The sequence below is a fragment of the Acinonyx jubatus genome, chromosome D3, assembly GCF_027475565.1.
Source record: "Acinonyx jubatus isolate Ajub_Pintada_27869175 chromosome D3, VMU_Ajub_asm_v1.0, whole genome shotgun sequence".
In the NCBI taxonomy this organism is placed as follows: Eukaryota; Metazoa; Chordata; class Mammalia; order Carnivora; family Felidae; genus Acinonyx; species Acinonyx jubatus.
In genome coordinates, this window is record NC_069392.1 from 55,357,103 (window position 1) to 55,370,333 (window position 13,231).

Genomic DNA, 13,231 nt, shown 5'->3' on the forward strand with positions numbered 1-13,231 from the left:
TCTCTGTTTCAAATCTGAGGGGTAAAAGATTTTTTTAATAAAAAATTAAAAACAGAAAAGTACAATAGCACAATCTGCCTTATCTTCACACTTTCCCCCTGTTTTCTTCTGTGTCAGTTAGCCTAGCTGTAGGTTTGGTTGCATTTAAAAGATCCCTGCAACCTTTCTTCCCCCTGGAAAAGGTGCTTTAAAAGGGACTTTTTTCCTCTCTGGCTGTGGCAGTTGTTTGGTTCAAGGACCGGACATCTCACTTCTGCTTTCCAGTCCTTACCTCGTTGCTTTCTTTTTTTCTCAAGGTCATCATCTCACAGTTGCGGCTCCATCCTTCACGTCCCTATTCCAGGCAGGAGAATAAATGAAGGAGTAAGGGCAAAGGGTCCCTGTCCCCGTGAAGTCCTCATCCTTTCAGTATCTTTCCCATAGTCCCACCCGGTGATTGCTGATTTTATCTTGTTGGCTACCTTCAGCTTGCTGGCAGGCCAAGAGAGGTAAATTGCCACTGTTATCAATACAGCAGTTTGATGTATAAGACGGAGGAAGAAAATTGGTATTTGGTGAGAAACTAGCAGTCTGCCACAATTTAGATCTTTTGTATAAAAAAAGTTCCAGTATTATTGAAGCCCTTCCTTCCCTCCTCAGAAATACCCATAATGTGAATTTGGCATATTGTATTCCTGCATGTTATGCTGTTTTTACAATATATGTTTGTGTCCATGGGATGTTTTATTTTAATATGCTTTAAAACTGTGTATAAATGGAATATACTATACATACATTGCTTTTTTTATTCAATAGTGTTTACCAATGTTGATGCACATGGTTCTAGTTTAATTTTAATTGCTATATATTATTCTGTCACAGTTTATTCATTTTCCTCTTGCTGTACATCTAGGTTGTTACCTCTCCCCCCCCCCCCCCCCCTTATAAACCATGCTGTAGTCTTTGTTCATGTCTCCTTGTAAGTATGTGAGAGAGAGTTTCTCCCGGGTATATACCTGAAGTGGAATTACTGAATAATGGGGTAGTGTTTTCTTCAGGTATTCTGGATAATGCCGGACTGCTCTCCAAAGTGGCTGTGCTAAATTACACTTGGAACAACATTGTATGAGTGTCCCATTTATTCCTTATTAACATTTGTGTTTTGCCAGTTTGATGAGGTCACATTCATTTCTCTGAATACTATTGAAGTTGAGCATATTTTCATGTTCATTGGCTTTTTATGGTTCCTTGCCTGTGATTTACCCATTACCATGGCAATTTTCATTCCACCTTGTTGCTTGTTTTAAGTTGAAGGTTTTTTTTTTAAGTTTATTTATTTTTATGTATTAAAAAAAATTCTTTTTAAGTGTATTTATTTTGAGGCGGGGGGGGGGGGGGCGGGGAGAGAATCCCAAGCAGGCTCCACGCTATCAGCACAGAGCCCAATGTGGGGCTTGATCACATGAACTGTGAGATCATGACCTGAGCTGAGATCAAGAGTTGGATGCTTAAGCAATTGAGCCACCCAGGTGCCCCTGTTTATTTATTTATTTGAGAGAGAGAGAGAGAGAGAGAGAGAATGAACGAATGAATGAATGAATGAATGAATCCCAAGCAGGCTCCATGCTGTCAGCAGAGAGCCCACATGGGGCTCTGTCTCCTGAATTAATGAGATCATGATCTGAGCCTAAACCAAGAGTTGGACTCTTAACTGACTGAGCCACCCAGGTGCCCTGGAGAAATTATTAATACATTCTTATATTAATCTTTTCTTATAATTTCTCTTGTGGATATTTCCCCCCTAGTCTTTGGCTTATTTAACTGTCTATGATGATGTCTTTGGTTATATTTAAAAAATTAATTTTCATGTAGTAGAAATTACTTTTTCCTTTTATGGTTTGTGCTTTTGGGGATTGTTTTAAGAAATTCTTCATACCCAAAGATACAAAGATACTTGCTTATATTTTATTTAAAAATTTTAGAACTGTATATCCTCAAATCTTTAATTCACCTAGAATTAGGGGTTTTTTTAATGATGTGAGGTGGGAGTTTTATTTTTACACGTGGGTGAACATTTATTAAACAGTCTATCTTTTTCACACCGGTGTATAGTGACACCTGTCGTGTATCAAGTTTGTATGATCATTTGGGTCTGATTCTGTACTCTTCATTCTCTTCTATGGTCCTTTAATCTGTCTCTGCCCATGTATCACACTGACTTAACTACTGCAGCTTGATATATGGTAGAGTTCTCTCATCCTGTTCAAACTTGTATTTGCTTCCATGGCTTTGCTCTCCCATGTGATTTTACCCTGCTTTTAAAGTTCTATATATAAAAAAAAAATGTATTGAGATTTTGATTGGAACTGTATTAAATGTATAGATTAATATTGAGAGGATTTATTTCTTTAATAAACCATCCATATTTGAGCATGCTATTTTTATTTTTTAGAGACTTTCTAAGCAATTTTCTAGTTATTATCAGCAAAAATAGTTTATTGAATTTTGCATGTTGAACTTGTATCCAGCAGGCTTGCCAAAGTTCTCATTAGTTCTAAATGTCTTTATTTGCTTGGATTTCTCTATCATTTCTCTCTCTCTCTCTCTGTCTCTGTTTTTTTCTTCTGCTTTCCAATTCTTAAATCTTTTGTTTCATATTCTTGTTTTACTCTTCTGGGTATGACTTCTAGTATGTCGTTGAGAGGAAGAAGTGATAGAAGACATTTTTATCCTTTTACTAACTTTAAAGAGAATGCTTCCAGGACTTTACCAGTAACTGTTTTGTTTACTGTAGATTTGGGGCAGATATCCTTTATCAGGTTAACAAAGTTTATTCTTCATTTCAGTCTCCTGGGATTTCTTTTGTTTGTTTTAAATACCATGAATGGGTACTAGGTTGTACTATTTCACGTAAAATGTAAGTCCCTTGCAACTATGTAGTTCCACTTACTCCCACCTCTATTGTTTGCTCTAATTTTTGCATATATTACATCTTCATACTTACAGATCTGGTGTCACTTCCCTTCTGCCTGAAGAACTTCCTTTATATCATTGCATGTAGTGCAGGTCTGCAAGAGACGAGTTGTTTTGGCTTCTCTTTACCTGAAAATTGTTTTGTGTAATGAGAAGTCAACTGTTATTTTTTCCTCTGTATATAATATGTCTTTTTCCTCTGGCTGCTTTCAGGATTTTCTCTGTATCTTTAGTGTTCAGCACTTTTTTTTTTTTTATTATAAGGTGTTTTTTTTTTTTTAAGTTTATTCACTTATTTTGAGAGAAAAAGAGAGAGCATGAGTGAGGGAGAAGCAGAGAGAGAGGGAAAGAGGGAGAGAGAGAATCCCAGGCAGGCTCTGCGCTGTCAGTACAGAGCCCGACTCAGGGCTTGAACCCACGAAACCACCCAGGTGCCCCTAGTGTTCAGCACTTTGAATATGATGTGCTGTAGTTGAGATTTTCCTTGTATTTATCTTGCTTAGGGTTCACTGGACTTAGATTTGAAATTTTATGTTTTCTCCAAATTCTGTACATTTTCAGCTGTTATTTTTGCATATACTTTTCTGTATAATTTTCTATAGGATTTTTGTATAATCTCCTTTTGCGACTCTGATTTCATATATACTAAACTTTGTGATATTGTACCATAACTCACTGAAGCTCTGTTCATTAAAAGATTGTTCGTTCTTCTCAGATCTTCAGATTGGATCAGATTGGATACTTGCTTTTTTTTTTTGTTTTTGTTTTTTAGAGAGAGACTGGGCAGTGGAGTGGCAGAGAGAGGGGCGGGGGGTGGGGGGGAGAATCCTAAGCAGGCTCTTTGTTGTCAGTGCAGAGCCCAGTGTGGGGCCCGATCCCACAAACAGTGAGGTCATGAACTGATCAGGAGTCAGACACTTCACCAACTGAGCCATCCACGTACCCCAGATACTTGCTTTTTGATGTATCTTTAAATTGATCCTTTACAAGCATACCTCATTTTATTGCACTTTGCAGGTGCTGTGTTTTACACACTGAAGGTCTGTGGCAGCCCTGTGTTGAACAAGTGTATTGGCACCATTTTCCAATGGCGTCTGTTCACTTTGTGTCTCTGGGTCATATTTTGGTAATTCTTAAAGTATTTCAAACTTTTTCGTTACGTTATTATGTTTGTTATGGTGACCTTGAATCAGTGAGCTTTGATGTTACTATCATAATTGTTCCGGGGTGCCATAGACTGTACTCATGGAAGACAGTGAACTTAGTTGGTAAATGTTGTGTGTGTTCTGACTGCTTCACCTCTCTCCCTTTCTGCGGGCCTCCCTATTCACCAAGACACAAAAGAAATGAAGCTAGGACAATTTTAGCCCTACAGTGGCCTCTCAGTGTTCAAGTAAAAGGAAGTGTCACCTGTCTCTTACTTAAAATCAAAAGCTAGAAATGATTAAGCTTAGTGAGGAAAACATGTTGAAAACTGAGATAGGCTGAAAGCTAGGTGTATTCCACCAAACAGCCAAGTTGTGAATGCAAAGGCAGAGTCCTTGAAGGAAATTAAAAGTGCAACTCCAGTGGAGAATGAGAAGAAAGCCAAACACCCTTATTGCTGATACAGAGGAAGTTTTAGTGGTATGAATATTATGTCAAGCCAGCCACAACATTCCCTTAAGTCAGAGCCTAATCCAGAGCAAGATCCTAACTCTTTTCAATTCTGTGAAGGCTGAGAGAGGTGAGGAAGCTGCAGAAGAAAAGTGTGAGGCTGGCAGAGGTTCATGAGGTTTAAGGAAATAAGCCGTCTCTACAAAAGTACAAGGTGAAGCAGCAGGTACTGGTGTAGAAGCTGCAGCAGTTGATCCAGAAGATGTGGCGAAGCTAATGAAGGTGGCCACACCAAACAACCGATTTTCAGTGTAGATGAGACAGCCTTCTATTGAATGAGAATGCCATCTAGGAATTTTATAGCTAGAGAGAAGTCAGTGCCTGGTTTCGAAGCTTCAAAGGACATCCTGACTACCTTATTGGGGGCTAACACAGCCGGTGACTTTAAGTTGAAACCAGTGTTCGTTGACCATTCTGAAAATTCTAGGGCCGTTAAGAATTATGCTGCCTGTGCTCTAGAAATGGAACAACAAAGCTTGGATGGCAGCACATCTGTTTACAGCATGGTTTACTGAATATTTTAAGCCCACTGCTGAGACCTACTGCTCAGGAAAAAAAACCTTTCAAAATATTACTGCTCATTGACAATGTGCCTGGTCATCCAAGAGCTCTGATGGAGATGTACAATGAGATTAATGTTGTTTTCATGTCTGCGACCACAACATCCATTTTTAGCTCATGGATCAAAGAATATTTTTTTACTTCTAAGTCTAATTATTTAAGAAATACGTTTCGGGGCACCTCGGTGACTCAGTCGGTTAAGCGTCTTGACTCTTTCTGCTCAGGTCATGATCTCTGGGTTCGTGAGATTGAGCCCTGTGTTGGGCTCTGTGCTGATGGTGTGGAGCCTCCTTGGGATACAGAATGTTTTAAATGTGTTTTTGTGATGTATAATTCTGTTTTCTCCTAAAGAGTGTTGATTCTTTCTTGTTCTAGCAGGCTGGCTGGACTTAAATTCCAAACTCTGTTTCCCCTGCATTGGGCAGTACACCTGATATCTTGCTCAGTTCTTTCATCCATTTTAGCTGTTGCTCTTTTGGGAGACCTCTGGAGTCTCCTGTGTTGTGTGTTCAGGGCTCAGCTAAGGATTGTGGCGGAGTTTACGTATATTAACATACCTAGGATTTTCTTCCTCACTTTCTAATTGCTCTACTAGCCCCAGACTTCATTAGTTGTTGCCAAGAGCCAGTGAATGACTTTCCTCTAGTTTGACCTACTCTACGCTATGCAGGCTTGTATCTGCCCGTAGGCAAGCAGCAATATAAAGGCAAATCTCAGTTCTCCTATTTCAAGGATTGGCTTCTCTTTTCTGTCTTTTGGTTGCTATCCAGTGCTTCTCTAATTGCTTTAATTTCTTTTTTTTAATGTTTTTATTTGAATTACAGTTAGTTAACATACAGTGTAATATTAGTGTTACGTATACAATATAGTGATTCAACACTTCTATACAACACGGGGTGCTCATCACAAGTGCAGTCCTTAATCCCGATAACCTATTTAACCTATCCAGTGCTTTTCAATAGTGGTTTTTACATTTTGGCCAGAGTTTATAATTGTTGTTTGTGGGAAGGTTAGTCCAGTATAAGCTATTTCACCTTTCTGTGTGTCTTTCACGCTTTCATTTTTTTTAAAGACTTTTTTAAGATCCGTTTTAGGTTTACAATAAAATTGAGGGGAAGGTATAGAGACTTCCCATATGCCTCCTGCCTTCACATGCTCATAGCTCCCCTGTTATCAGCATCACTCACCATAGTGGTACATGTTTTCACCAAGGATAAACTTGCACTGACATATCATAACCACCCTAAGAGTTCACTTTTTGTGGTATACACTGTATGGGTTTGAACCAATGTATAAGGACATTATGTACAATAGACAGTATTTTCACTGCCTAAAAATCATCTCTGATCTGCCTATCTCAACCCCCACCCCTGCAACCATCGATCTTTTTTTGTCTCCATAGTTTTGCTTTTTCTAGAATGTTATATAGTTGAGATCATACAGTACGTGATTGGTTTCTTTCACTTGGCAATATACATTTAATATTCCTTCATGCCTTTTCATGGCTTGATAGCTCATTTATGTATATATATATATGTGTGTGTGTGTATATATATATATGTATATATACGTATGTATATGTATACGTGGGTATATATATATACACACACACGTGTGTGTATATATATGTGTGTATATATATGTGTGTGTGTATATATATATATATATATCGTTTATTTTCAGAGAGAGCACGTGCATGCAAGGTAAGGGCAGAGAGAGGAGAGAGAGAGAATCCCTGACACAGGGCTTGATCCCGTGAACCATGAGTTTGTGACCTGAGCCAAAATCAAGAATTGGGTGCTTAAGCGGCAGCCACCCAGTTGCCCCTCCTGTTTTATTTTTAATTGATTGATATTCTTTCTTTCAACTTTGGTTTTTAAGTTGTACATTCTGTTTTTACTTTACTAATTGTTACCTTTAAATTTTCAATAATGTTTAATCTTAAAACGTCTAAAATTAATCACCTATCTTTATCCTGTACCTGAACATAACAACCTTAAAATGCTTTAATTTTAGCTACCTTTTTTCTTACACAGTATTGCTTTCTGGTTTTTCATTTATTTAACAAATGATGATTGAACTCTTATGTGCTAGGTATTATTCCAGATGGTATAGTAAAATCATTAAACAGAATTTCTACCCTCATGAAGTTTGTGACACAAGTAATAAATTAATATATATTTTGCTGTAAATTAGTGTTTGGTGTTAGAATGGAAAGTAGAGCCTAAATGTCCATCAACTGATGAATGGATAAAGAAATTGTGGTTTATATACACAATGGAGTACTACAGAGCAATGAGAAAGAACGAAATATGACCCTTTGTAGCAACGTGGATGGAACTGGAGAGTGTGATGCTAAGTGAAATAAGCCATACAGAGAAAGACAGATATCATATGTTTTCACTCTTATGTGGATCCTGAGAAACTTAACAGAAACCCATGGGGGAGGGGAAGGAAAAAAAAAAAGGTTAGAGTGGGAGAGAGCCAAAGCATAAGAGACTCCTAAAAACTGAGAACAAACTGAGGGTTGATGGGGGGTGGGAGGGAGGGGGGAGTGGGTGATGGGTATTGAGGAGGGCACCTTTTGGGATGAGCACTGGGTGTTGTATGGAAACCAATTTGACAATAAATTTCATATATTGAAAAAAAAAAGAATGGAAAGTAAAACATTAGAAAAGGATAAAGAATGACATTGGGGCAGAAATGCTTTATCGCATATTCCTTTCTGCTGTCTTCAGACATTTTATAAGATTTTTAGGGCTCAGGTGTGAAAAAGTAATTATCATGCTGGAGGAGCTTGCAGGCTAATGAGAGAGTCCCAGGAAGAAGACACAGATACGGGACCCACTGGCACACCAGGGGTGAATCTTTACACTTGGCAAATTTCCCAAGGAGGGTGTGTGGAGTGACAGCCTGGGGACAGATCCAAGGCAGAGTGGGAGGAACTAGTAAAGAAGACTGCAGAGGATGATCAGAAAAGGAGGAGAACAAGGAATGACCCCGGAGGACAAGAAAAGAAGATGTTTTAGATATTATGAATGATTCGGAGAAAGAGACCTGTTTTGGTAGTTAGAATACTAGAGTAACTTGATCAAACTGTTTCACTGAAGTGAAGTCAGACCACACTGGGTTGAGGAGTTGAGAAATTAGAGAATAAAGACAACGTGCACAGAGATGATAATCTGGGGGAGGAGGGCAGATTATTGAGCCCAGGGCTATGGTTGGTGTTTGGGCAGAAATACAAACACCTTTGGAGACTCTGGGGACTTCATAGCCAGAAAATAGGATGAGCCCCTGGCCTGGAGGAAGTTCCTGCCGGATCCTTCCCAAAAACTACTTCCCACTATCTGAGGGGTTTGTCGTTGTTGATGGTGGCCGTGTTCTATTTCCTAGTATCTTGAGTTCATGGTTGGAGGAAAGGTGTACATTTTCTGAAACTGCAGTGTTCTGAGGTAATGACTTGGCATTTGTATAAAAGGGATAAAAACATGGGAACACTATGGTCAACATTGCTCTTCGAACTCCTTAGCTTGCTAATCAAGATTTTTCTTGTTCTGAACATACTCCTTCAGCCATGTCTTCCAGTTTTTCTTTGCTGTCCCCTAGACATCCCCTGCATTTTCCTGCCTCTCTTATTTTAGCTCAGACCGTTTTGTCTCCTTGAAATATCCTTTTTCCCTTTCCTAACTCAAACTGGTTCCTCCATCATTCTCCCCCACCAGTTTCTCTCCTTTGTGCACTACAGCCCCTTGTGACGTGGGACCTGTTGCAAATATGTAAAAGCATTTTATAAACCATGAAGCGCCACGCAGACTTACCTTGTTCTCTCTCCCCCGTGAACTGCAAGCTCATTGAGGACAGGCACTGAGCCTTTTTCATATTCATATGCATCAGACTACTTATGTGCCTTGCACATATTTGATATTTATTAAAGTTTGAATGAATTAGGGATATGTGAGTCTTTGGTAGATTAAATAATGCTGTGTCTAAGATGGGCATGTTATACACCAAGTTCTGTTTTGTAGCTATTTATGCTGAAATTCTGCTTCTTTGCAATCTCCTGTAAAAGTAGACTCCTTAATTTGGACCCTTCACTGATTCACATCTTGTTTTTTTCTTCATAGCATACATACCTGTGTAAATCAATAACTGTAGGTTGCAGCGTGGTGTATTGGGATGCTTTCAACTGTAGTAGCAGAGTACCCGGTTAAACAATGAGGGTTTTATCATCTCAGGTAACAGTAAGTCCAGACATAGATTTCAGGGTTGGTCTGTTCAGTGGCTCTGTGATATTGTCAGGTTCCTATGTGCTTTCCATATTTTAACTTTGTCACCCTAAACATGTTGATGTTGGCTTCCCTCATGAGTCAAGATGGCTGCTATAAATACACTTCTAAATATACTGTACACACAGTATCCAAAGGTAGAAAAGTATAGTTTCTCCTTCAACATCTTTGAGAGAGGATAACTTTTCCTGAATGCACCCAACAGATTTCCTCTCAGGTGCTCTTGGTTGGGATTTGGTCACTTGCACCAGCAAGAGGAATAGAACAGCCATGGCTGGCTTGAATGAAACGAAAATACAAGAATAGGTAGTCTCGCAGAAAATGATCAGTTGAATTCAGTTGGTAGTCTAATGCAGTGAAAAACATGGTGGGTTGGGGTGGGATGAGGAATAAACAGGACCTGCTCCAGGTGCTATTTGTCTTTGGACTTCCCACCTGGAAAGTTAATATCCTGTTAGATTTCTAAGAGGAGGAATGACTCTTTTATAGTCTTTCCACTGAGCTTGAGGTTGGATCTCAGTGATATTTTATTCATTGACTCACTCATGCACTAGACATTAACTAAATACCTACTATGTGCAAGGTTTGGAGAAATACCTATTATGTGCCTGTGCTCAGCATTGGGGAAGTAGCTGAATAAGACATGGTTTTTGCCCTCAGATGCGGCTGACCTAAAGTCAGTGGAATAGCATGGCTGAAGTAATAAGGGGGGAGGATAGAGTTATTCTGTAATAATCTGATTTTAGGAAATTTATTTTTCAACAGGACATGTGGGACATGTGGATTTGGGATATGAATTCATTTGAAAAACCACTTTGGGGTAAGTTGATAGCTGGGAGTGAATGACTTCGGGGTTTCACTTCCCTTACCTTGGGGTTTGCTTTTACAGCTATGTAGGTTTCACACTTATGTTGATTGGACTTTATGCCTCATATATACATAAGTTAATGGTTTGTACTAAAATCCAAATTTAGTTATTTCAGAAATGTAACCATCAAGCATAGTCCTGGTACTAATTAATGCATTCATATTTCATTAGGGAGGTCATTTTGAAGACTAGATGAATGTAAAGTTTAGAAATAAAAAGGTTCTTATTATTTAGTTTAACCTGCTTGAGCTCACCCAATAATCGTGTCAAGTGGGCTGGAAATCACTCATAGAATCAGTGTTGAAGATTCAGGGTTGAGAGTGCTTAGGTTGTTCAGTCGGTTAAGCATGAGACTCTTGATTTCAGCTCAGGTCATGATCTTGTGGGTCGTGGGTTTAAGCCCCGCATCAGGCTCTGCACTGAGAGTGCAGAGTCTGCTTGGGATTCTCTCTCTCCCCCTTTCTCTCTGCCCCTCCCCAGTCACATAACACTCACGAATAACACTCACGAGGTGTGCACGTGTGCTCTCTCAAAATAAATAAACAAAAAAAGATTCAGGGTTAAAGTTTATCTCTGAGCTTTGCAGTACTGTGGCCATTTGAATAATCATTATATCAGTACAAATGTAAAAGCTTCCTGATTTTTTGTTTTATCTAAGAAGGTGCCTCTAGAAATACTATTCAATATTTACCGAGCGTGTAGTATAATATTTAAGTGTTGTACATGACCTCATTTAATTTAGTGAAACGGAATTATAAGGTGGGCATGTTTTTCTCAGAGGAATAAAGAGCTCCTGGTTTATGCAAATAAAGAATAACATTGCTAGGATTGTTTGTTTTATTTATTTGCTTATTTCATTTATTTATTTATTGAGAGGGAGAGAGAGAGTGAGCATGAGCAGGGGAGGGGCCTGATGTGGGGCTTGAACTCAGGAACCCTGAGATCATGGCTTGAGGCACAATCACCAGTTGGCCACTTAAATGACTGATCCACCCAGGAGCCCCTGCTAGGATTGTTTAACTAGTAAGTGTTGGAATTGAAATTTGAACCCAAATTTGAATTTTAGCATTTGGCCTAATAGACACTTCTTTTTTCATATGCTGATTGTGTTGCGGGTTCCCAAGGCCTTCCCCAGGTTTAGTGATTGGCTAGGAGGACTCATAGGATTCAGCATATAGTTATAATAACAGCTAACATTACAGTGAAAGGATACAGAGCAGTATTGGCAAAGGGAAAAAGTACATAGGGTGAAGTCTGGAGGAAACAAGGCACAAGCCTTCAAGAACCTCTCCCAGTGGAGTCACATAAGCTGTGCTCCAGTAATAAATTGTGACAACATATGTGAAGTGTTATCAGTTGGGGAAACTCATTAGACTCAATGTCACTCTATTTATTCTGGGCTGGTCATAGAGGCACCCTCTGCCTAGCATGTACCAAAATTTCAGTCTCCCAGAAGAAAATCAGGTGTTTTGCACAAACCATATTGTTTGTACAAACAGTTAGACACAGTTAGACACTTATCACTTGAGCTAAGTGTTTTAACAGTATAGGGAACTGTTTGTCATTCAAATTCCCAGTTGCCAACCAAGGGCCAACTTTGCAAGCCAGCCTTTCTAAGGATAAGAATCTTACACCTGCTTTGTTAACTTTTCTCCTGTACATTGATTTATTCATTTAAGTAGATTGTGATTATGATCATTTAGCGTCTGAAAAATAATGAGAGAAGTGGGTATTATGGCAAACCAAATGCTTTAATGGTGTTTGTTTTGTGTGTGTGTGTGTGGGGGGGGGGGTGTCCCATGAATGACTGTCCATTAGTTTGGTTTGCTAGAAGGACTCCCCCAATATAACGTTGTCCTCATGGCTAAGGTTTATTATAGCAAAGGATACAGTACAGGAACAGCAGGAAAAAGATACATACAGGTGAATGCCAGGAAGATCAGGCACAAACAGCCATGTCTTTCCTCTGTGAGGATCCCAAGGACATGACTTTCTGTGGCCAGCCCTGGTAACTAAAATTTAGGACCCGACCAGACACCAGGTGCACATCATAAATCTTGGTGATTACTTTAAACAATGCTGACAGCCTGATACATCCTGACCCATTGCCTTTAACATCCTTACCCAGTGACTGTGAACATTCCAGGAGTTTAGTTCTCAGAGTTTGGCCAGGGGTCATTGCCATGGCTCCAGGAATGCCCCAGAGATTAGCATGGACTGAGTGAAACAGACCTGCTATGTTAACTCTTTCCTCACAGTATCCTATGTGGAATAATGTTGCATTTGTTGAATGTACCGTTTAAATGGTGATATATTCTTCAGTACATGATATTCTAAACTTAGAAAAAACAACTGATAGTAAATAGTTGCTAAATTTCACTTCTTTAGAATTCTTTTCATTTCTTCTAGATTCTTTTCTTTTAAGGACTTATAATGATGGTGACTTCTGGATTTACCATTTTTGTTTACAACTATTTGTGCCATATATGTTATATTAAATAATAATACAGAAGGGTGCCTGGGCGCTCAGTTAATTGAGCATCCAACTTCAGTTCATGGGTCGTGAGTTGAAGCCCCACGTCGGGCTCCCTATCATCAGTGCCAAGCCCTCTTCAGATATCTGTCCCCCTCTCTCTTTGCCCCTCCCCTGCTTACGCTCTCTCAAAAATAAATGAACATTTATTTAAAAAAAAAAGATGGTACAGAAATATGAACTTTAAACAGTTCAATTTAGATATTACAAAATTAACCTTTGCTTTTTGAAGATCTTCCTTGTGAACATGGTAAGGTCTCTTTAATGGAATTTGCAGGTGCACAGAAAAACCATTTTTGCTGGAAAAGAATAACCCATACTTTAAAAACTGGCTGATTGCAGGATTTGAAACCAATCCGTTACTTAATCTATTGC

General features: G+C 39.0%; 1 protein-coding gene across 3 annotated transcripts in view; it reads left to right on the top strand.

Annotated features, from left to right (window-relative positions):
- The window catches only part of GALNT1 (polypeptide N-acetylgalactosaminyltransferase 1), a 126,198-nt gene that overhangs the window by 36,999 nt on the left and 75,968 nt on the right, over positions 1 to 13,231 (top strand). For 2 of the 3 annotated variants that reach the window (XM_053206672.1, XM_053206669.1), the window contains exon 2: positions 10,221 to 10,275. The exons of the other annotated variant lie outside the window; for it this stretch is intronic. The gene's annotated coding sequence lies outside the window, so the exon portion shown is untranslated. The remainder of the gene's footprint in view (positions 1 to 10,220; positions 10,276 to 13,231) is intronic. 3 annotated transcript variants of the gene reach the window in all.